This window comes from Lathamus discolor, chromosome 1 (assembly GCF_037157495.1).
Source record: "Lathamus discolor isolate bLatDis1 chromosome 1, bLatDis1.hap1, whole genome shotgun sequence".
Taxonomy (NCBI): domain Eukaryota; kingdom Metazoa; phylum Chordata; class Aves; order Psittaciformes; family Psittacidae; genus Lathamus; species Lathamus discolor.
Window position 1 is genome coordinate 103,348,286 of NC_088884.1, and position 26,251 is coordinate 103,374,536.

General features: G+C 40.6%; 1 long non-coding RNA gene across 6 annotated transcripts in view; it reads right to left on the bottom strand.

Moving 5' to 3' along the window:
• The window catches only part of LOC136018928 (uncharacterized), a 156,501-nt gene that overhangs the window by 127,316 nt on the left and 2,934 nt on the right, over positions 1 to 26,251 (bottom strand). For 5 of the 6 annotated variants that reach the window (XR_010614664.1, XR_010614668.1, XR_010614663.1 and 2 more), the window contains exons 2-3: positions 17,164 to 17,254; positions 14,942 to 15,243 (exon numbers count right to left, since the gene is read on the bottom strand). This is a non-coding gene — a long non-coding RNA (uncharacterized LOC136018928). Of the gene's footprint in view, positions 1 to 6,711; positions 8,531 to 14,941; positions 15,244 to 17,163; positions 17,255 to 26,251 lie in introns of those variants that run through there. The other variant, XR_010614669.1, reaches the window with a different exon arrangement.

Here is a 26,251-nt window from a genome sequence, read left to right on the forward strand (position 1 = left end):
CAAACCCCAAGTGCTGCTCATGTTTCCAGTCTCTTATGCATCCTGCTGAGCAGTGTGAACATGGCTAGGACAGGGAACTGTTCCTGAGCTGCCAAAACTAGCTGTGATTCCCACACAGAATCACTGGAGCCAAAGCAATGTGTATTACATAGGCTACTATCCAGGAGTAATATGCTTTGGGCCTTAGTCTGATGTAATAAAAAACAAATACGAGCAAAGCAAACACTTAGCACTAGCAAAGTGCCTATATTACCATTGTCTTGAACAAACAATGGCTAACAAAGACATTTCCTTCAAATCAAATAAGGTCAGATTAAATATTCAAAGGTTAGAACACAAAAGTATGCTCCAACAATTTTGAAGGTAAATTGATTAACAATATCAACACGAAATAGGGCCTCTGGTCTAAAAGAAGAGCTTCTCTGTGAATAAAACAAGTGCAACACACTAGTCCTAAAGGAGAAAAGTCTCAGGCTAGATCTGAATGATTAGAAATAAAAGGTCCCCAAAATAATACATACAGAAATAAACATACTAGGCAGCCTTCTGCTAGCATAAACCAAGCTAAAATTAGAACACATTTGTCTAGCTGAAATCAAATTATACTTTCCCTCCTCAAATCAGCCTAGTTAACATGGTTTATTAGGATGTCATTCCTGGCTACAGAAAAGGCCTATAACAGGTCGGTGAACTCGGGCCTGTCCCCAGCAATTCAGGTTCAGATGTAAAGCATATAGTCACCTCCACTTTGGAAGAGTTCAGAAAAAGTTATGACAAGGATCTGGAAGCAGACACAGCCTGTAAATACTTTTTGATCAGGTGCCTTTAAGACCTTTTTCTACTTAAAACTTTTCTAACTTTCCTGACTCCTACTGGTTAATGCAAAACCAGTTTTCAAAGTTTAACACTGAATCTTAGACAGCCATTTGGATCATCTTAAACAGTTTTATGGTTTGTTTGGTCAAAGAAAGAGAATCCCTCAGGTACTGACTTCACAAAGCAGGAAATACAGATGTGTGGCATATTTTATTGATAGATTTTTGAATATAAGTTAAAAGCTTCACTGAATATTATTCTGTACACATACTCTAAATACTATTCTATACGCATACTCTAGTATCATACTTAATCTAACATTTCATAAGCAGGTGGACTAGCAGTGCTCAAAACTATGTGCTGATTTCTGTAACCAACTGCTTAAATGTGCAAGTTCAATTTAATTATATTTATAAAGATGAAAGGAAGAAAGCTTCCATGGTGGAAGGTGTTTTATTAACAAAGTAAATCAGTGCACTGCCTACCTTGCATGAAATCATTAAAAAATCTTCAAGCTTAGCATATATGAAGCTGTTATTAGAACTCATTTGGCAAGATCTGCATGGGTAATGCATCCAGAGCCCTGCACTTCTGAGTGAAGGAGCCAGTCCAAACTGACAGCACATTCCACCCATGCAGTCAAGGTCTGGAAAGCTGCAAGGGTTACTATTAAAACACTGCTATGTGCTTATACTATTGAGGTTCTCCAAAGCCTAAGCACATTTAACTCAGGTGCTTGTTAAGCCAGAAAGTCTGTGATAGTGTCTACCATGTCACTTCCACACAAAAAATGTCTATATCATGACAAGAAAAAGAGGCAATTGGCTTTTTAACCACTCATGCAAAACATGACCATTTCCTAAATGGTCGTAGCAGTGGATGTTACAGTATTCTGCCTACCTCACAACATGGAACAGACATACCCAGAAAGACTGTCCTGGTCTGAATGCAATTCATAAGTAAGTTTTGCCAACGTCTTGCCATATGGACGTACAGGTGGTTTCTCCTACCTCATGAAGTTTATAATATGAATTCAAATATAGCATATTTCCAGAGCAAAAGGTGAGGTGTAAAATCCCACTGAAAAAAAAAATAGATTAAAATATTCCAAAATGAAAACCAAACAAAACCACATCAAAACAAGCTGTCTGAGCAGAATTAATTTAGCTAAAAGGTATCAAGGTCATGTTTGATCCAGATCATTACCACAGCATGAAATAATGTTGTTTTGCCATCAGTTTCCTGTTCCTGCCACCATTTGCTTGAATTGCCTCTGTTAAGTCACTTAGTACCTGTTCACAAGCTTCCTATCCCTTAGGATACTGGCCTTCTCCCATATCTACCTATCGTCTTAGTGAAGCAGATACCTCTCATCATGCTATCAAGAAGTCCTAAATTTTGCCCAGCTTTGCTAATCTCTAATATAATTTTTAATAGTGCATTAAGCAGTTAAGACCAAAAACTGCCATAGGTCTGTTCCTCATTCATCTCCCCAGTAACAAAACAAAGTACTCAACTTAGCTAAAATACAACATTAAGAAAAAGGAACTACCTCAAGTTTAAGTTTTGCCTAGACCAAGAAGAAGAAAGAGCTTTGAGTGGCTTAGGAAAGAATCCCAAAATCTAAAGTGATACCTGAGAAAATCTGGGGTAAATGACATAGTTTCCATTTATAGCTCTCTCAGGAAAATAAAAAAAAAAAAAAAGTATCTCTGCAGGGAAAAGAAAATGCATTTCTCTCTCCTCAATTCCTACCTAAAGGACTAAAGGAACACAAAGGACAGTGAAGGAGGGAGAGCAGGCTGGCTGCCAGAAGTAGTTGCTGTACAGTCATCACAGTCTACAGATCTTAGAGAGACTCCATCACGTTTATGAAGACCTGGGATGCCTACTTTTCTGTCAGTGCCCTTGGACAAATGCTACCCATTTCCTACCTTTGAACCCATCCCTCTCCCTTTCCATTCTGGGGCCTGCAAGGGAACATGTCTGCTCATTCACAGCTATAGTCTTTTGAAGTGCCATTGATATTCAAACCTTGTGGAGCCTTCTGAATCGTAATGGCACCCTCAAACGTAACTCAGGCCACACTACAAATAAACTTGCTCTGGTGAACCTGCTAGTTGCTGCAGTGTGCTAACGTCAGCCTACCTCTGAGAAAAGGGCTCAGCAGCATAAGCATTGCAAAGGAAAATAAAATCCACAGCATGGTGTCCCAGAGAAGAAAAACAGTGAGATATTTAAACCCAACCATTTCTTTTTAAATACTTGGGTGTTCTTCATAGAGAGAATTTCCCCCTCCCCCGCTCCCCAGCAGAAGCGTCCAAAGCGTTACTCACTTTATTTACAGAGCTTTGATGTGAGCCTCCAAATTTTTAGTTCAGCTTTTAGGAATGTGAGGGTCAACTGATTTTCTTTCTGTGGAAATGGGCCTGAATTACATACTACCCATTGTTCCAAACAAGGAAGTGCATGGAGGAATCCTACTTTAATTCACAACAGTGTTTAAAATCTCCACCATCACAGAGTTTGGGTACCCTACACCAAGTACACACTCATTTCCTGATTATGTCTACATGCAAACAACACTGCAAATGAGCAGCATCACAAGATATTTGCTCTCAATGATCCAAAAGAAAACTACATCCCTCCCAAACTGAAGTTGGAATCATCACTTTCTAGAGACAGAGAGAGATGCCTGTGCAAGAATAGCAAGCCAAGAAATGGTTGGAGTCCTTGGAAAAAAAAGTCAAGCTCAGCTTTCAAGTTGTGCACTCCAAGGCAATGCCTCCTGCTAAGGGGCCGTCGCTGGAACCATGCTGATCTGAGTAGGTTTTCCACCACAGGTAGGGCTGCTTCTACATGATGGATTTCCCTCCTTCAGGTAACAGTAATTGCTCTAAACTGCAGCAAGTACATGCTCATAGGCCCTGGCATTTCCATTTATTTATTTTGATTTACTGACTTCATTGGCTGGTGCGTGAGCCATTTTTCCCTGTGGTTGCAGCAGCCTCTCAAGTATGACATCTCTCAGTGAGAGAAAAATTTTAATGGCATATTGAGTGCTCATTTGTAAAAGCGATTTTAGTCTCATTAAAAACTTTCAGCAGACATGTCTTCCAGAAAGCTCACAGCGATCATGACAACAAATTGTCTGATGAGAACAGCAAGAAGATCCCACATACCTGAGCTGGGTGATTCTAGATAAGATCAGTCAGGCACAAACACAAAAGCCTCCAGTATCTACTGGGATTTGAGAGAACAAGTGTCTCTGTCCCTAGAGTCTGATGAACCATTAAAATGCAGCTATAAATCTAGGAGCTGACTTTGCAGAACTTCCTCACTTCAAATCTTCCTTCCTGTTGGAAAGCACTGGAAATGATTAAACACGATAGGCTTTCTAAAACATCCACATAGCACAGTGGAGCACTGCCTACAATCATTTCATATTCCCTAATACATCTTCTCAGGGCTCATGCCTGCAGAATCATCCTACACACACAGCTCTGTGCCAGACTCATCCCACTCCCCAAACCTGGAAGGGAAAGGGAACTGATGGAGTTCATGCCCTCAGATGGAGGTCTCACTTGAAGCACATTCACCTATAGAATGTCTGTATTTCTCTAGCTGACCACAGACAGATACACGTACCCAACAATCCTTCGTATTGTAAGCACATTTATAACATGTAAATTTAAAGTCAACTGCTCCTGAAAAGTACTCCTTTCTTTGCTAGCTCATTTTGAGCAAGTGTCACCTTGAAGATGAGGTGGCTTGGGCATTATCAGCAAAAAAAAACCCCAAACAGTTATGCAAAACATTCATTCCTGCACCTTCCTTCCAATTCTCAGTCTATTTCCAACCAGACGGCACTCAAATTGACGATCAGGTTAGTTCCTGCCCTGTGCTTTGAATAGGACACACACTGAGCATGTCATTAAGAAATGCACTGTAACCAACAGAGTCCCCTGTGACTTACAAGCAGCTCTCTGCATTGAACTGATATTTATGTTACCTTAGCATAATGAAGAAGCAATCAGGTACATGAAACACAGACCACACTGGGGTTAAACACTTGTTACTTATAATCTCAGAGCATTTCACTACTTTACTCACTCAACAGAAAAACAATATTCACTTCAAGCTGTGAAAGAGACACCAAGCTGGCCCCTGCCCCAGCAAACATGTGCTCTAGTAGCATTAAAATAACCAGATAATACAGTTTTAACTACGACTTGGTTTCAGTGTATTTGGTATCCCACTGGTTAAGGCTAAAGCTGCAACAACACGAGCCAACATTTTCAGATGTCTTTGTCTACACTTGGTTAAGAATGTAAGTGAGCTCACTCAAAGGGCCTGAGGTCATTCTTCATTTGTTCTAGATATACAGTAAAATGCATTCAGGTGCTTGGCTTAAAGACAACAGCTAAGATGCATAATTCATTTCTTCTCTTTTACTTAGTTGAGAGAGAAAACAGAATTTCTTAAACATGGATAACTTCCTGGTTTTAGAATTCCCAACTACTATGCACCTTTTGCACTTTATGTCAATGAAACGCAATAGTTTGGTAACTGTGTGATAATTACATAGTTTCAAAAATATGCACATTCACATATATGAAATTCTTCTATGCAACACCACTTTGAATCTCTGACAAGTAGAAACTTAGGCTAGCTACAACACTTACATGTTTATACAGAAGGCACAATGTCACTCAGTTTAGCATCCTAATCCATGCTACTCTCAGAGTGTATAGTATATATACTATATACTATATACTACTATAATATATACTATATATATATACTATATACTACTATATACTATATATACTCAGAGTGTATACATATACTCTCAGAGTATATATAAGAAATATAATACACACACACATTTTACTGCATGCTTTAAGTATTACATGCAGTTATCCATTTCATACCTGTTCTCTAAGAAAGGATTTCAGGCCTTGAAACCTACAAAACCTTTCGTGCACACCTACTAAGTCAGGGAGCTAATCATACATTCACCAGGTTTTCCTGTGAAGCAGAGTAACTGGCTGCGCTCTTTACAATAGCCTGAAATACCTAGAAATAAGCAGCTCATACGCTTTAAAGTACATCCATGTTTTCTCTCCCTATGCCTAATAGGAAGCATTACCTCCTGTAACAAACCATGACATCTTTATTTTTCTTCAATTCCTTTGAAGTTAGCAGCTGAATTTTTTTTTTTTTTTTTTTTTTTTTTTTTATAATTTCAGTAGTGACCTATAGTTAGAGCCAGCATTTGGACAGGATTTTACAATAGCTAAAAAGGCTCAAGGCCATATTCATCTCTTGTACATCTTAAAGTGATCAAGAAAACAAACTTAAGTTCTACTAGTAGATGTTTAACTTATGAGAAGGGCTAGGCAAATAATTAACTCCATTTATGAAAGAAGTTTCTGTAAGAATTTGAAAGATGTCATTTGTTCTTTTGAGAAACACACAAGAAGTTGGACAATCTGCACAAGATGAGACACTGGAGTGAGCATGTACATTCATGAGAAGCACCAAGCTTCTTAGAGGGTGACAAAAGGCACAGAGCTTTCCTGAAGCCACCTTACAGCAGGAAGAGAGCTTTTTATGGTGTATCATTTTTGGGTCATCCTCCTGGACACACTTCTCAATAGAAGAGTTTTGCCATGGACACCAATAGAACCAAGATAATCTCCCTAAAACCCAATGCCCTTTCAAATTAAGTTTCAGTTAAGACAACAGACAATACTACCACCTGTTGTGTTTGCTTGCAAACAACAAAACCCCAAACAAACAAGCCACGGGCTAGCAAAGCACAGCTCCAGTTAGACATAAGTGCATGTCGAAATTCCGAATGTCTAATTATTTCCTCTTAATGTGCTTTTCAGGACACACTAGTAAGCTTCACAGTTTCAAAGAAGTCACACTGATGTAATTTGTATTTATTTTCATTTTCACATTGCCACTAATCCAGTAAAATCATTCAAGGCCCTGATCCCATAGAGATTTAATCACATGCTTAACTTGAAGCACTCGAACTTTCTCACTGCCTTCTGGTGAATTATACTCAATGATGTAAGTATGTTAGTTGGCCGTTCCACAGGAAAGCAATAAAGATAAATTCATTAATATTTGTCTACAGCAGTGATGGTTGCCACAAAGAACAACATCAGGAAATTATTAAATACATATTTATTGCAGAGTTTACATAACCCCTGGCATTGAGCCATCACTACAGGAAGAAATATTGTAGAGCCGTTTCACACTTTGTGTGTGGTTCATGCTGTGCACTGAAGGTGGTAGTATCTGGAAGAAGCAAACATGCTTTGATAGAATTGAAACCCATAACAAAATGGGCGCACACAGATACACATACACACATTCACAGAGTATGTGATTTAGAAGGCTGGGTTACCTTAAATATGGCATTTCGGCATTTCTCAACTTCCGAGATCTTGACTTTGAACCTTGGGAATATTGCTTTGATTAAAAGTCTTTGGGGTTTGCTTGGTTTTCCTCCTCTGCTGTTTAATAGGTTATACATTTACCACTGTAAAGCCAGTGTATTTGCAGTAAACCGTGTGCAGTTACCTAAGTCTTCAACCTTGCTTCAGCACTAAATCATCCAGAAAAGCAATTTATTGCTTCATATATTCCAACACCATGAACAATATCCATTAAAACTCCATCTCATATAGTGACCACATTGCTTTATGCTTGGATTGCGGGATATTACAGCCTCTCCGAGACAGTACCCTTCTCCCTGCCAACATGAGACTCATTATAGCATCCCGTGGCACCCAGATTCCCGACAAAGGCTTTTTCCAGCTGTGGTAAAGCAAAACAAAACCAACACCAAAACAGTCCCTAGTTGAAGTATTCTTCCATCACAAGGTGTAAACCTTGAGATGAGTCAGTGCTTGTTCTGGGAACAGAGGAACCACCAAATTGTTCCTTCAAGAATGACAACATAACTGTCTCAGAAGTTGCAATAACACCTCAGTGCTAAATCCCATATGGAACATGAATTGAAAGTCTCATAAATGTACCACATAAAATCAATTACAATGTCAGAAGCATTTAGCTTGTTTTTTTCCCCTGAGCCTGTACATCTTGTTGAAATAAGAGCCTTTCAGTCCACTTTTAGCCAAATTTGAGTCTAATGGATATTGCTTTTTAAGACAGTAAAATCACTTTTATTTCTTTCTTTGACCATGTAGATCAGGCTCTCATTAATGTACTGTGATTATTTTTTAGACTTTCTTCCTCCACATCCATTGGAAATACCAATTCAGCAATTCCAGCCTTTGGTGCCTACAGCTCAGAAAGGATTTACAATAAGAAATTACTATTACATGTTCAGTGAATTAATTTTTGGCCAGTGGTTAGAAAAATCTGCCAAGCAATCCACTACCAGTGGCTTAAAAAGGTTAGCAAAACTAGTTTCTCTATCTGCAGCAACTTCGACAAGATTTATCACACCTTTTTACCTAAGAGCCTGATACTCTAATGCAGACAGGCCAATGAAACTACAAAGAAAGCCATCTTGCAACAGGTATTTTGGAGATGTTTCTTCATGGGCAAATGCAGCAGGCTGAGATTCAGGGTGTTCCACCTTCCCAAAAAGAGGTCATTAATCTCCGTTTAGGTGACTACCACATTGGGCATTTCACGCAGCTTTTTCAACCTTGGAGGTTTGGGCAACCTGCCAGTAATGAAGATGTATTAATGCTTAATGCAGCTTAATGTAATAGGTGTCATGTTCATAATTTACAGAAGCTCTTTCTAAAGCATTAAATTCATTTATACTCCTTAAAAGCTACTCAATCCTCAGGGCTAAGTTAGTTTGGTTGGTGGGAGGGGGCTCTTTTTTAGGATCAAATGATACATAAATTGTTAACATATCCAAACTCATCCATTAGTGCGTGTGAAAGCAATAAATGTGCCAAAGTAGCAATAACATGATCGAGGAAAGTCATTGTGGTCATTAGGGCTGAAAGGGTTTCATTTATGGCCCCAAAGAGAAAGAAGGCTGTAAAATACAACTTTGAGCCCTGGTGATCAGAAGGTTTACCTAATTATGTTAAAATAAAAATCCTCATTCTTTGTCTCATAAATAGTTACATATTATACCCTCAGTTTCACCACCAATTGTCACCACACAGACCCTGTAGTGCTGTGTCAGATTTAGAAATTAATACAAGGCACAAGCAATATGAAGGAGTACAACACGCAAATGCAACACTGATCACCCGCACCTTTCCACAGGAACTCAGAGACACTCTGAAGGGTCTGCAGCCACATAGAAGGGCTACAGGACTGACAGTCTGGGACTTGGCAAGCTCTGGAATGGACTGACCTGACAGCAGAGCTCTTGCTGATGTAAGGCAAGTTTTGCGCTGTCTCCAGACTGAGGCCTGAGTGGCCACAGCACATTTCAGTCTCAGGACCTTCACTGAAAGTCCATACCTCAGAGCCTACCTTCCTCAAACGCTGACTACAACAGGCACACAGCACTTGAGAGCACAGAGGAGCATGGCGCAAGGAGGTCTTTTTGTCTCTTGTGTGTCAGTAACATAAAACAGACCCTGACAGTGGAGATGTCTATGTCCTGCTAACAATGATCCCAACTCAGTAGCTCTCAAAACAGATCAAATCTTTCCTTGATGACAGCTAAAGCTTAATTCAATTTTGAACCAGTGACAAAACACCTCTGGGAACCCAGGATTTGACATTTTAGATCCCTAAAGAGCTGTCAAATCCGTACTTGCAATACTGTAGTTACAGTCCCCCTAGTGTCAGAAATCCCAGTGATTTACTACATCCTAAATTACAGCACTATCTTTGTTCTGATGCAACTGTAGGTCATGCTGTAGAACTTAGCACTGCAAATTAAAAACTTCACGTTTTTGGTTTTTTTTCCTTTTTGTTTCCAAAATGTTTTCAAAAATCATCTCTTCAACTCTGTTCCTGCTAGAGATGTCCAGCTGGGGCCAGACAAGTTGATCTGGAATCCTGCTGAGAGCAGAGTTTGACTAGGGACACATATGCTGAGAGAAAAGGCATATATTTGATGCCACAGAAGACTCTACTACCTGCTCTTTGTCCACCTTCTCCTCTAGAAAGAGTGGGTATCCCCTAAAAAGGGCAGTGCTCACCAGATGACACAGAACTGGTCAAAGACACCACCAGATTCCCAGCAGCAGAGCACCGACCTTCCTTTTTTGTTTTTGCCTGGTTTTAAATCTGTGTTTCCCACCACAACTGGGAGCTGCCTGCAGCAATGTCAAGAATCCACACTGATGCTTTTGCCAGGTTAAATCTCTTAGTACATGGATGCCCGTGCATGTGTTACATGACAGAGCCGAAGCTGTGCCTCCACATGCACCCTTATGAGATCAGACAGTGTGTCTAACAACCTGTAATTAAGTCATGTCATGTAGCCAGATTCGACTTGGAGAAAAATGCCTACAGTAATTGCATTTAGTTCATCTTGTAGCATGGTCCCCATCATAACTGCTAATTCAATTGTACGTTCATTCTGCCAGCTCATTGCCATTAAGCACACATTTAATTACTTCAATACAGGATTAATATGCAGCACACAAAAGAAAGGACATCATGCCTTGCCAAAGCACACAGCTGCCCCACCATTTAGTGAGGAGATAAAGAAAGAATATCATTGGGCAGTATAATCCCGTTACAAATACATCATTATTAGATGAACATTCTGGACTTTTATTTTCGCGCTTGTTATTCACCACTCAGCATACATATCTTTCCTTGGCACCAGAAAGAGTCATAACGTGCAAGTGACAGCTCTGCCATTGTTGTCCCAGCGATGGCACTGCTGGCCCCCCTCCTCACTCCCCCACAAGCTTGTAAGATTGCTCTTATCTCGTCTCCAGGCAAGGGCTTACAGCAGCTACATTACAACATCCTGAGATAAGGGGCCCTGCTTGACATTATTTCTGTCTGTGCTGCAAACAACTGACAAGCATGGCAAGTATAAAAAAGAGCGAGAGCAACAAAGGCAGCTGCCCCCCCTGCCACGGCTTCCCTCTCCCCCCCTCAGAAGACAGCTCATCAATTCTCCAGGATGTACACAATCATTATTGTAGTGGAAACAAAGACCAGTGTCAATTGTGCAGTGTTATAAAGCAGTCCCTCAAATTAAAACCATGTACCTAACTGCATCTGATGGCAGAAGCTATTTAGCAGTGATATTTTACCGAAAGGCAATGAAAAGCAATAACTGCTTTATTTAATGTATCTGTTCAATCCAGCTGCCTTGGATAGGCCTTAATAGAAGCTGTTGATCAATGTCAGTGCCTTTGAAATAACTGCAGCAGACTGCAATAAACATGAAGGAAAGATAACTAAAGCTACTGATCAGCCTCTTGTTACTTTCCTGCACCCAGAGATTTGTCATTTGTTTGTACTGCTTGTAATAGCTGGGGGTGGATGATTATCATGGGAGCATGGGGCTGCATGAGTACAAGGGGAGGAGTGAAGCCTGTTGGGGAGAGACACTGACCAAAAAAAAGTTGACCTAAGATACCACGAATTCAGGTGTTGCATCTTTATAACACAAAGATCTGTTTTTCCTGCTGTTTTCATTCAGGACAGCTACACTGGTTCACAGAGAAACTCAAAAAACAATGCTGGGGCAACTCGTGTTTCTTGTTCACTTATGACTACTTCATATTAGCAGCACCCAGCTCTTCTAACTCAGGAATCCCTTACAATAATTACCAGAAAACTTGTTTACATATTCAAACAGATGCTAAGGTAATGACATGGAAGCAGGCAATAGGAAAGCATCTGACTTTTATGGAATAACCACACACAAGTCAAGCCAGCCACCGCTTGGGAGAGAAGCCACAGTGCCTACTTGCCTGATCTGCTTGACTTGGGAAAGCAATTCATAATGTCCCCCTCCGATGAACCAAGTGTCTTATCTCTTGGCACTGTACAGCAGCTACTCATGTGGGAGGATCAGACAGCCAAAAGCCCACAACCATTTGCACAAAGCAGCTTTCAATGGCATCAGTAGGGAGCGGAGCATATTATTTGCCCAAAAGCAGATCAGTCTAAGCAAAAGTAAAGACTACAGTAGGGAAAAGCAGACATGCTTCTCCCCAGCAGCTCCAGAATACAATTGCAACAGGAGGCAAAGACAAGATTTAAGCTTTGTATTGGCCCTTTCCTAACTCAGCAATGCAATGGAGAAAATTATCAACTTTCAGCTGATCTGGTCAAGCCTTTCCCATTGGGTTTGAATGACTCTTTAAACAAGTTTTGATTATCTTGTTTTCTCTGCAGTATTTTAAAGCTTTAACTTGGCAGCTTTCTGAGCAACAAAATTTGTGGTCATTTTAGCTCTAGAGTCTCAACGTGCTGATTGTTATTTGTTTTGCTTCAAAAAGGCCAGGCTCCACAGGGCCCTGTAAAAATTCAGGAAAAAAAAAATAACACTAAAATTATTCTTCCCACTTTCTGCAGTGCATCAGTTTTACTGAAAGTCTACTAGAAGCTCCCTCAATATACTGAAATCTTGGTCCCTGGATTTTCATCTGCTGGCCTCCAACGCAGAAATTTTGTATTACCAGCGAGACTGTGACCATCATCCCAGTATTTCAGGTAAAACATCTCCAACCTATAAAAGAATATCAGCAGAACCCAGGCTGCAATAATTGTATAACTATACTAGGAGTTTCTCATTTTCTTTCTGGTATCCAAATACTATTAGGATGAAGTCTGAACTGAACTTCCATTAATTACAGGTAAAGCTGTAAAGGTTTGCTTTGGGTGAGCATCCCAGTTTAAAGACAAAAATTCTCCTCAGGAATTTCAGCTTGGCAGTTCAGTAACTTTATACAGAATAAATCTTTTTTTCATCTCATCTTTTAATTACATGGCCCTCACCTACGCAAGTGGATTCTGAGATGTATCTGTTTCTGTAAGAAAATAGGATCAAATACACACTATCACTTCCGCTTTATAGGCAGAGAGGTAAACCAAGCAGTAAATGGAGTCATCCAAGGGCCTGCAAGAGCTGCAGCAAAAGCAGACAACTTCTGAATGTCAGAATTGACACACACAGCCCAGAACATGCCCATGGGTTCCCAGCAATGCAGCAGCACTCGCTGACCTAGCATCCAGCCGCATACTCCAGGGCATTTAATTGCAGCCATCGCCTGGAGTGCAGCCTTTCATGCACGGATAGCTCACACCTCCCACCTACTGGAAATGGCACCTGAAACTCTTTGGACAAAGAATAGCATCTTCACACAAGTCCGCAGCACAACGTGACTCAAGGGAAGAAGGCAGCAAAGACAAAGTTCTGCTGACAGCTTGAGAGACCACATACATTTAAATGTTTCCATTTGGTTATTACATCTGTGAAGCACCATCACTAGCTCTCTCCCAGCAGGGTGCCCTTTCAGCTCAGCAATGTTACTTTCCAATCCATATTTTTTCATAACATATGCTTCCTTGATAATATAGCCCTTCACAGCTTTTAAAAGTTTTTTTTTCTTGCTCTTGGCTCTATGTATGTGAAAAAGAGATAAATGCGTGGTAGACTCTTATCTATCTCAGCTGTCTAGATGAAAGCTTGCTCTAAGTTTGAGCAGCAAACCATGCAATTAATAGCACTGCTCCTTTCCAATGCAAAACCCTCCTTCTCTGAGAAAACCAAAAGGGCCATTAGACATGTCATTATGATCCAACTCATTCTATTTGTAATGTACAAACTCAAGCTATTTCGTAGTCTCAACGTCTTCAGTGCAAATTTCTGAATGTTACATCAGGAAGAGAGAACACAAAATAACCCTAAGACTTGTGGCATAATTGAACACCCTGGACACATGATCAATTTCCAAACACTACTGTTTTAAGCAGGGAGTGTCTGACCCTAGCATTTACTTTTAAGATTTAGGTATCACACTGTCATTGCTGTGTTTGCATGTGGAAGGGTAACAGGGGTACTCAATGGCAATCTTTAATCTGTACCCTGCCCCAAACTTGCTCTAGCTAGACACCCCAGACCACAGGAGACAATGCCTCCTGTCTTTCCAAGGCAGAGTTCAAAGCTCTTGATGTTCCCCCCTGCTCCTTTTGGTGTGGGTATACAGAATGACTATGGGAAAATGGCCTGCAAGAACTCCAGCAAGCAGACCACAGCCCACATCACCAAAAGCCACAGTGAATTACAGAAGACCTCATGGGAGCTACCTGGCAGGCTTTGCTCAATGAAGCTTTCTCTGAGCAGTGTAAAAGTAGCACATATACTGGGACTATAAGAACAGTTTTATTGCATTCAATCCAGGTCTGCCTAGCCCAAGATCCTGTCTCCATAGTAGTCCACAGATTATGTCTAGGGAGTAGCATGAAGACAATTAAAAGTATACTGGGGTTTCTCCCTGGAATAGTCTCTCAACTTTTGTTAGCACTTGGATTAGTCATTTCCTGGACCAGGAGTGGTTACTCTGTATTTAGTTGAACGGGCAACCAGGGAATAAGATTTAGAGCCTTCAAGTAAACATCTTGCACAAGCACTTACTGGAAGTCATCTGCCAACCAACAATTTTCATGACCTTCATGACCTATCATTTAAAATGATAGGTTACCATTATTGCAGTATACAGGAGAGAAGTCTTGAGAAGCAGGCTTTTCTCCCCAGGATCAGAGATCAGTCAGTTTTATCCCATTTTGGCCATTCAAAAGCCTGTATATGCACATCAGTAACAACAATTTATTTAAATTATATCAGTCCCCTCCACTAACTGTTTTCTGTCAGATAGCCTCACCAGTTTAGACATATGATCCTTGTCATTCACACTCATTCTATGTACTGGATTAAGCTAAGCGAATCTCCATAACCACTTTTAAACCGGTGTCTATAGACACTTGTCTCACTAATGCCTGAATTAAGGCTTGTGGGTGTCAGCTGATTGAATATATTCTGATATCACACTGAGAAGACAGCAAAGAATGGTGGAAATAAGCAATGGTTTTCTGTATTTTCCCAAAACAGAGGGGCCTTGAACACCCTACAGGAGCCAACAGCATGCCCCAGTTCCAAGATCTCCATTACTTCTATCCCACTCACCATTTGAAAGGAGTGTGATGAATTGTAGCTCTTCTTCCTAAACCTGCAATCTGCGTATCTTCCTCATCAGGATGCCCAGATACCAAGCAAATAAGTCCTGATGCAGACCGCACCCTGCAATTAAGCAAATAATCCCAAGCACTGTCAAGTTGCAAAGCCAGGGCTCTGAAACACTGACCAAATACGTCTCCTGCCAGCAAGAAGAGCCACATGCCCCCATTGGGGTAATACTCCGCAAATAAGCTCCAGGCACAGGGTATCCAGTCTTTGTGCTTCACTCAGAGGTAATCACTGTTATCAATCTGAAAGAAAATGGAAGTTTCTCAAATTAAGGGGAAAAGAAAACCTAAACCCATTGCAAATTAATAGCATGTAAAACACTCAGGGAAACTACTTTGAGACGAATTTTTATGTCCCACCTAGGGGCCAGGCAGCTGTTGGCCAGCTGCATATGGCAATTATGCCTACAAAGTCAGCCCACGGTGAGCGGGCTACATGACTATGAGACCTAGCTGTGGGCTGGTGGTATGGTCTACAATCTTTAGGCCATTAGCAGAAAAACAGCCACCATGCACTGTCCAATCCTGTCCTGCTGCTGGGCTGCCCACTGCACTCCCACTTCAGTCCTCATGCAAGAGGAATTAAAAGGGCAGGAACTACACGATTTAACAGAACAGAAATGAAAAGGGCAGGAAGTATACAATTTAACACAGCAGCAAACATTTTCAAGACACCATGACAACTTATTTCTAAGGTTTTGCAAAGTAGTTAACAATCAAAAAGACTCCAGGAAAGATGCAATAGCAGCAGGTGGGTTTTGAGGCAAGGTGCAAGAAGCAACTCTTGTAGCTAATTTAAGGAATGGGTGAATTTAAAGCTTAGAAATTGAGCAGATTACAGCCACAGACATTTAAACAGCTTTAGCTCTGCACAACATTTACATTCTTTTTCTTCCCTCCCCCTTTCGTTTCAACTTTGCACTTGTTCACTTTCAAACCAAGAGCAAGAGAGCCAGAAACATTGAGATCACCTTGCTTTAAACATTTAAGTAAGAAAAAGCCATGCTAGGAGACTGAGCAAGCTACTAACTCATCACTTTAATTTAGCTGCCCACAACTTCCACCCTGAATTGGCAATTGCTAGAATGCAAAATTAAGGTATTTATTTTCCATCTCAGACCCACAAACACGAACAACAAGCCCCTTTGGAGCCTATCAAAGATTGTCATCTATTAATCTCCTGATCCACTCTTTGCTCATTTGTGTAACATTTACACCTCTGCTTAAAAATTCAAAGCTATTATTTACCCTCTCATCTCTGACAGCCTCTTCTTTTGTCCATCCTACTCACTGAAAAGTATCACCCTTTCAAATGATCTCACACATCCACCACAACACTTCATGAAAACTTGATCTCACACCATAATTTTGCCCAGTCCACTCTTCATCTTCAGCTCCACAAATGGTAACAGTGGTCTCAGAGGCTGATGTACTTCAGGACAATACCCTTTAACCACCATGACATGGCCAAGCCCCAACATTATGACTTCTTTATCTCCACTACAGTTTTATACCTTAGGTATTGGTTCCCTGGAGATAGCATTGTTTTCACATTTCTATTTGTCAAGAGCTCCATGCTTTGAAGTTACTATTAGTGGTACAAGTCATAGTATTTTGAAAGCCAGTATTACTTTCCACCAGTACTTGCTTAAGCATTTAGAGTACCTACTGGTCAGATTTCAGCCACAGCCGTAATTTCTAGAGAAGTTTTGTTTTGGACAGCACTACAGTAGACCTTACTGCAAGTTTGAGTGTTTGTTCAGGGCTTTTTTTGACATAGCAATAAGACAAAACACCTGGGAAGAATCAGCTTTGAACAGAACAAAGATAACGTCTATTTCCAAGTACAACTGCTGAGGCCGTTTTGACTGCCCCAGCCTCCCTGAAATCACTGCTGGACATTCCTACCATATCACACAATGAGTTCATAATGTAGACAAATGTCCACTGGAGATTAGCCTGAGCTCACTAACCTCATTTCCACTTGTGACCCAAACCTGAATTGATCCTACTGTCTCAAGGGTTGAAAGCTAACATACTGCATTAACCCAAAGAAATGGAGATATTTTTCCAATCGTCTCCTGCCTGTTCAAGTTTCTCGATTAACATGCAGCCTCTGTTCCTTGTGTTGGCCAAGGCATCACATAAATCAGTTTTGCTTACCTGTTTTTCAGAGATTGATAGTTCAGACTTTGCCATATTCTCCAGCACTATGGTGTCTTCCTCCGCTCCCCTGTGTGCTGAGACCTCCCAGCTGGAAAACAGGATCTTTCTGTTCAGTCTGTCCAAAATGGTACAGCACTACCAATGCATAATACTTCATATCATCTTTTAATTCTACACTAACAACCAAAACCCAGCAAGTATTGCACAGTGTTTCTACATCACATACAGAGCAGCACATGTGTGCTCTTGGAGGAACAGAACAGCATCCTGCACAGATGCTACTTCCATATTAACTTGCATGCACCTTCCTCCCTTTTAGGTACTGCAAAGTCACAAGTGCCTTCCATTTAATTGCTTTTTTTCATTAAGCAAGCCAGTGTTTGATCCAGCTTTTAAATGACAAAGTCTTACAAAGAAAAAAACTAACATTGTTACAAAGAGGTCTGAGCCAAACCCATTTCTTCATTGAACTGGACAAACAGAAGAAAAAGTGAACATATTACCACAAGAAGTTATGTACTATTCAATACAGTTTCTAGTTCTCTAAATCACTAGTGGAAAACATGGCTTCTGAAAGTACCTACTATGTATACACACTGTCAACAGCTAATATACAAAAAGCACTGACGCTGCTTTGTAAGACCAAAGCCAAACACTTGGCTATTCAAGATAAGTCATGGATAATCACAAACATATGTAACACTCAATCTCTAGTTCTACCCAAGCCATAACACACCTTTTTTCATCATGTTAGAGGAGAGAGGGGAAACAACTTGTAGGGAACCTGGGTATGATGATTTATAGGAGAACCTGAGTCTAGATGAGTCAAGATGGACAGGACACAAAGAAATTTCAGTTTCTTTATTTCCTTCTTTCTGCCAGCCATCTTTGCATATAAAAGGAATCAAAGTAAACAGGTTGGAAGATTCTCCCATATCTGATAAAACCATAGAAGAGTCACAAACCACATGCATCTTGATTTTTTATTGTTAAAATAAGTATCCTTTAAACAAGGCATTTACAAAGTTATTTGCAGTATAATCCCTACCAGTAGAGCATCTAAATACATATACAGCTTGTGGGATATTCTAAGAATGTGTCAAACAACCCAGGAAGCCCCACCATATTTTGTGGTAAAACTAGTCATCTTTGTCAGCCTGTGAGCAAGGAAACAAAGATGACCTCTTTCCAAACTAGACAACAATTTCCATATGTAATCATATCCTCTTTCTATAGCAGGCTAGGCTTTGGGGCATTTATCCTTCAGAGGGACAGAAAATACACAGCAGCACATTGGTAGACAGATGTCCCAGGCTATCTTCACACTTCTGCTACTCTGTATACACAGCTTAAGTCTTCTGTTATGCAAGAGGTTATATATCCCTGCAATTTCATTTTCACTGCATTCTGCTTTCTCCACCCAGAACTTTCACATCTCTGAGATTACTCTGTGTAAGAATCGTTGCATATAGACTTAACTGTCCATGTATTAAAGCAAAGCCAACAAATCATGAATATTAGACAAGGAATGATAATATAAATTTACCGGGACCTCTGGAGATGTAAGTAGAGTAGTCCCAAGGGGTGAACTAAGAATAGCATCAAAGAGCTTGGCTAAGGTTATTGTCTTTAATGGACAAAATTGAATTGACCGCATACTGTCTGTAGTTAATGGCAAAAGTAAATTAATTTACAGCAAATGACACCACAGTATGGTCCAAAATTGGTGTGATCGGCTACTGACAAGTCAATGACAGGCTGACCACAGAACACCACTGATGCAAAGACAAGCATTTAGGGAGTTCTACAGCTGCAGGACAGCAACACAACAGCTGATCCCTCTTTTCAGGGACAGCATCCATATCCAAAGCTGCTTACTTAGCAAGTTTTTTGTCTATTGCTGGAAAACTACCTATAGAACAAGATACTGCCTTCCAAAAAACTTAAAGCTATTTAGAGCTCAGTTTGATTTTGATTGCATTTTACCAAGCTGGTTGGTAACATTTTTTATTTGCTTTAGTGGAGAGCTATACAAACAACAGTCTACACAAGTTTGTTTCTTCTCTTGAAAACAGTGCGTGTTCACATGCAATTCAGGTCAGTTGCAAACAGCAACACCACAGCTACATTCAAGTTGCCCAGTGAGACTGACCCAGAGTTTTGAACTCTAAGGGACCCATTGACTCAATTATTAACATTCACTAAAGGGTTGTATGTGAGACCTCTGGTCTAAGTGGTGAAAGAGGCCAGGAGTTACTCTATTTGACGCTGACCATCTCTGAGCAGTTCAATGGGTCACCACACCTTCTTAAACTTCTGTGTGAAAAATACAGTGAACCTAAATTCACTGACATATGCACTGAAGTTTCCTACAGTTTCCACAGCATTAAGACTTCAAAAATCTTTCTCAAAGTCTATGAAATTCTGTCTTTCTAATGAAGTGAGTACTGCTCTATGCAGTAGCCTTCTCTGCCACTACAGCCTCTCTGATGGAAAAGTATGAGAGCACACCACATAAGCAATGAGGCTGCTGAAGTGGTCTCTCCATGCTGCCCACCAGCAGATACAGGCTTTCACACAAACATCTCTGCTAGTGCGGACTGCCAGCTGCAACACAGAGGCACAGAATAGATGGGGGAATTGTTGGGGAGAGAGTTGATTAAAGTCCTGAGGAACCAAATGGGGTTAGATTTAAGGTCCCGCATCACAAAGAAGGTCCTGCTGAATTACTGACAATGAAAGGCACTTTAATCGCAGTGCTTAAACGTTCTCAATTAAAAAAAAAAAAAAAAAAGAAGAAAAAAGCCTATGAAATTACCTCTCAACCTTTGTCCCTCCCCTCACATACTCTATAGACCCCTGGTAGCCACCCTTAAATGCTTTTTCACAAAGCTTTTATTTCAGTTGTATCACATCAGCTTAGGACCTAATTTTTGTTCCTCCTGACTGAATAAAAGCAGGTCCTGAAAAAGTGCAAACTTGGCACCATGCTTCTATTTGTAAAATCAGATGATTTACAGAGTGTGAAGATTTGGCCCCAAAAGCTTCACTTTACACTTAACATGCCCATCTCCCTTTTTTCAGTGCAGTTATGTACACACAAGATTTAAGCTCCACACTTAAAGTAGCCAACAGCTTTCATATGCTTTCATTTTTCTGGCATCCTCAACATAAAAAGGACATGGAGCTGTTGGAGCAAGTCCGGAGGAGGGCAACAAGCATGATAACAGGCCTGGCACACCTCCTGTATGAAGGCAGGCTGAGAAAGTTGGGGCTGTTCAGCTTGGAGAAGGCTACATGGAGACCTCATAGCAGCCCTCCAGTATCTGAAGGGGGCCTATAGGGATGCTGGGGAGGGACTCTTCATTAGGGACTGTAGTGATAGGACAAGGGTAACAGCTTCAAACTTAAACAGGAGAAGTTCAGGTTAGATACAAGGAAAAAGCTCTTTACTGTTAGGGTGGTGAGGCACTAGAACAGGTTGCCCAGAGAAGTGGTGAATGCTCCATCCCTGGCGGTATTCAAGGTCAGGTAGGGCAGAGCCTCGGGTGACACGGTCTAGTGTGAGGTGTCCCTGCCCATGGCACGGGGTTGGAACTAGATGACCTCAAGGTCCTTTCCAACCCTAACCATTCTGCAATTCTATAAACCACTGAGAAAACTACCTGTATCTCCAGACCATATTACATAGAACACTGAGGCTGTGCTCAACTAGAGATGAAGTCACTGGAAAAATATAAATAAATAAATAAAAAGTCAGAGTACCTACAGTCCTTGCTGAGTCTTTACTTGCTAGATCACCTTGGAAAGCCACTTAAAGCATCCAGGGAAGCTGAAGTAGTGTTCTAGCTGTAATCCCTAATACCTCCTTCCAGCCACCACAACCTCTGAGGAATGCAGCTAGTGTCAAAGATTTAATGCTTTTTCACATTAGTGATGTCAGCACAAAATGGCCATCTTCTCTGAATAATTTATCTCCCCGCTGCATAATTTTCTTATCTCTTTTTCCCTTTTGGCTTTTTACTGAAGATGGGAAGGCAAGTGGCTGTTAGTCCTCGAAAAAACCTATGGAGCATCCTTCCCATCAATCAATTAAAAAACACTTACCTTACACTCAACATGATTTATTTCTTGTTAATACAATTGTCTCACTATATCCTTCTATTATTATACCCTTAATTCCATTAGCCATTCACTTAATGCTCTCTTTAAAGCTGACCCCAGTCTGGGGAGAAGGGAAAGAAAAGTTCGTCTAATAGTGGCAATGCCAATAAAATTCTGAAGCTCTTCTCTTAAAATCCTGTAGGTCACAGGAAAGACAGGTCCAGAACATATCCTGCTTGCTCTACAGGAGAATATTTATTTTTCATTCCTTTTCAACTAAATGCTTTGTTGGCTCTGAGCTATTTGGATTTTCATATTTCACTATGTGCTGTACTCTTCCAACATGGCAACTTTGGCAGAGAAGGAAACCCTTTACCCATTCCTCCTTTAACAAATACAACTCTGGTTTGCAAAAAGGTGGGGCTAACAGAACACCTCATCACAGCTCTTATGGCAGAGCACCTAGTAATGTACTTCTCAATGAGCCAACATTCCCATTAAAGCCTTTGCAATTGTTGGCTGAGAAGCATCAGCTTATTCCTCAGGTAAAGTTAGAGCCTGTCACCCTCCTGCCCACCAGCCAATGCTTACTAAGTTGACACAGTTACAGCCGGAAATGTGCTTTAATACAATGCCTAACTACAGTCCTCACCAGGCTAAACTAAGGCTACCCAAGCACGTTGCTTACATGACTGACACCAACCTCTTGCCAAATAAACTTCAGAGCTTAAGACGTATATAACCATCAGATCAGTTCTTGGGCATGAGAAAGTTTACCAGCACCTCAGCCACAAAAGACAAGTCCATTGGTAACAGGTTGTTAGTTTGCTTTCCTAACAAACTCCCCCCCGCAGCCATTTTTTCCATTCAGCCTCCCTGAGCCCCGCAAACAGTAAGTAAACACCATGGCATTAGTCCTGAAGGCAGTTCTCACTGCCTGCTGTAGCATCAAATTACACTATTGAGTTTTCTTCTCTACTGGAAATCATATGTGCTGTTATACACATCCACTGTTATTATTCTAGATACATTAAACCCTATGCCACTACATGACTGCAGTACAGTTACAAAGCCACTTAGATTAAATAACATGGGTAATACCACTGTGTAACTAATGATATTCACATTGCACCTGAGTATATACTCAATCTGAACTCAGCTGTGTACATCACTGCCACATACATTTCCACAGAATCGCCACGTCTAGCTTTTAACATGTGGATCCCCTCACCCAATATCATTGACCATCAGGCACAAGGGTCACCATACTGATGACGTCAGCCTCATCTTCCACTTCCTAAGCAGTAAGCTCTCAAAGCAGAAGGCAGGACCACCTATTCTCATGTTGAATCATCACCTTAGCAGCAGTCTATACGCAGCACATCAGACCTCTCCTTAAGCAGCTCAGTGAAACAAAATACAGTTCATCTGGCAGCTTCTAGTTCACAGCGACAAAGACCACAAAACTCACAAATACAGCACACCATTCCACCTGCTGACCAGCAGTAGCATGATCAAAGGTTGAAGGGACCTTTAGGAAAATCTAAAAAAACAGTGATTCTTGTAAATTGAGTGTTTCAGGGTCATTACGCTTTCTTAACTGGTTCCAGGCAATTAGTCTTTTCTCTGTGCCTGGACTCTTTCCTTCAGCTTTGTTTTTAATTACAGTAGTATTATTAAGGCTATGAAATATTTCCCACCTTTTTTAGTGCACACTTACAGAGAAATGGATCTGTGCCAAGGGATTTGTGTTTGGATGCTACAGCGGTATCCGTAGAGATCAAGATCTCAGATTTTGGCTCAATCCTTTTAGGCCCAATGTTAGGTTTCAGTTGCTGAACCTGAATCCTTCTATTGCACACAAAACCTTTGTTCAAACTGTTGCCACAAATCCCAAAGCAGCTTGCAGGCTGCAAGTATTACAGCTTTATTTTCTTTGCCTTTTTTGGTATGTAACAAGGAGCGTTAATTCTTATGCATTCACAAGCATAGCACACATTTCACGAGCTCAGCTGAAGCCATGTCCATAGTCTGTGATAAGATCATGCTCCCATCTCCAGGGGAATCACAATGTCAAGTCTTGCCTGCCACAGCATCGTGATGATACTGTGCAAAACTAAAGGAATGGAAAGATATATCTATACCAAGCACAACAGTATTAATCTCCCACAAAATTTACACATACTACCTGGGGACAAGCCATCCTCAAAGAAGCATAATGTGCCCAAGCAAGAGCTGCCCTCAGAGGCCCATCTTCTCAAATCACTTTCTTCGTTCTGCCTGTACACCAAAAGTGTAACTGGTGTACTGGCGTAACTTGCCAGTAAGAACGAACAGGTTTCAATTTTTGGTGTCGTTATTTTCTTATGTGGTCTTTAGTACTGTGATGATCATTGACAGCAATTCAAGAGCAGGATGCTGCTCTTGGTTTGGGGTAGCACTCTGCATATTTAGCAGCTTTCAAAAATAACAAAACAGTAAGAAGCAAATGTCATTCTCAGCACTTGCAAAAGCTTCAAGGCATTTAAAACAGGATTACTAAGCAGACCACACAAGTACCTTACCACAGAGCTTCCATTTGCATTGGCATCCATCAGCTGAGGCCTACATCTTGCACTGGATTTTCCTTTCTGATGGGAGTTTCCTCCTCATTCTCCTCTGAAAATTTCTTATTTTAGCAGTCTATTTCATGAAAGCAACTGTGGAAAGTATGCATGTGTATCTCATATCTGGTATCTGGGACAGTCCTGCAGGTGTGTTCTGCTACACCTTATTGGCATGTTAGGTGCAGGAAAGCGATCACAAAATAAATAGAATTCCAATTTGTTATTGATTTACTTTCAAACTTAATAAATGCCTCTAGTGTTGATAATCACCAAACCTCTGCCCAAATAAAACCATGACACTTCATAAATATCCAATAGAGCTAGATCTACACATGTCCCATTTTCCTCAGTATTTATAAATATATACCTTTAACACTGAATCTTCTGTTAGGAAATGTCATCTTGGTCATACCCAGATGTTTGATTTTAAACATGAATCTTTCCTGCTTTGACTAATTCAAACAAACACCTCTCTTACTGTAGGCTCCACACATAAACAATGTTCTACCACATGCATTCCTATTAGAAGTTATAAAAATAAAAGATGAAAAAAAAAAAACCATATATCAATCCCATGGTAATCCAATTGCTCTACTGGCCTCTGTCATAGAGTGACCCTACACCAACCAGATCAGCGTATCTACACAGTCGAGAAACTGATGTGTTACATCACCAAGAGACAGGTTCTCGATTAACATATCATACAGGAATATTTGTGCCAGGTAGACTCAGTACTTCTCGGGAGCACACAGACCAGCTCTCACTTATCCTGGATGTTCATAACACCTCTTGCGTACTTAAATGTTGGGCCACATCCCTTCTGCATGCCCAGAGGGCACAATGACTCATAGTCTAAAGCCCAAGCTTTAGCCTAGTTTGAGACCTAGCTTATACAAAAAGAAGAATTTCTGCCGTCTGCTCCTTTCAGCTAGTCCAAGAAGAAAGACAAAGTTTGAAACCACACAGCTCGATACCACCACTGGGATATTTGTTAGAGTAGGCAGACTCCTGAAGGTTGAAGGCTGCTGATGCCTCCTTTCTCTCCAAGGAAAGCCCAGATCTCTCAGGCCAATAAACATGGGAACTGGACTGATCTTTGTACAGCCTGCCTATGGTGCTTATTGTTTAGACTAAACTGTGTTAACAGTAGGGGGAAAAACTTTAGATGTGTGGTGAAGAGGAAAGGGTATAAAAAGAAGGTCATTTCTTTCCACACAACATGAGACTTTCCTGTACTATCACAGTGGAATGAAAAGGCATTTCTTCTGCCCCGATCAGTCATAACATTTAAACCACAGAGCTAGCCATGAAATACTATGCATCATTTAGATCTTTGATGCTGAACTGACTTCATAGTAAAAATGTCCTGGCAGGGCTAAAGCACCTGCTGTCAAAGGGAAACACTGATTAAAGGGGTGGGTTGGGTTTTTTTAGAGAGCTCTGCTCGTTTTCACAAAACCATGTTACCATAATCCCCAAGTTCTAGCTCTGATGAGTAATTACTCCTGCAGTATGGTTAGAGAACTGCTACTCCAAATCCTTATTAAAACCCTTACGTATTTCTTCTGCATTTGCCTTTCAGCTATTATCAATTACGATGATCCATGTATAAATACACACTTTCCTTCTTGATTATTACCCCCATTTCTCCCGCCTGATTCATTCATTAAGGCCACAGTTCAATGCTTTTGAGGCCACAATGGCCTCTATGGGAATTAAGTCTGACATCAGAAATACTGAATTGTGGATTCAGTGAATGACTTAAATTGGGGGTGGGAAATCACACTGAATATCATTGAGAGCACTCCTAATCACATGGCCAACAGCAACCTATTTACTATGGAATGAGATGAAGGGCTCACTAGGTAGAGCTCAATAAAATTAATTTTACCATTTGGGACAAGTTTTTTTTTTTTGCCATTGCTTTAAGAAGCAGAAGCAGAGCATAGTTACAAACACAGTGCTGCTTTCTGTTCATTGTGTAATATAGAGTAGGATCTCCTCACCAGTGGGAGGAGCTATTAGGTTTTGTTGAGTTCACCTGTAGCATTATAGAGTCAAAACCTATAAGCACTGTCCAGGAAACAGTCTTTTGCTTTCTGAAGATAAATATATTCAAAGATGATGCAGCTAATATTGTAAATAAAAACACTGATGAGCACCAGGCTCATTTCCAGAGGTCTGAAATACAAAAAAAAAGAAGTTGGCTAGTCCTCAATTTGTCATCTCAGTTATCAGCTTCTTACTGAGAGAAGGCTGGGAGAGAAACACCCGCTGTGGAAAGCTATGCCAGGATTAATGGATTTTCAAAGGTAGAAATATTAGGAGTAAAGTTCATGTAGCTTTCATCCACCCCAGGTAGTGGCAATGGAAAA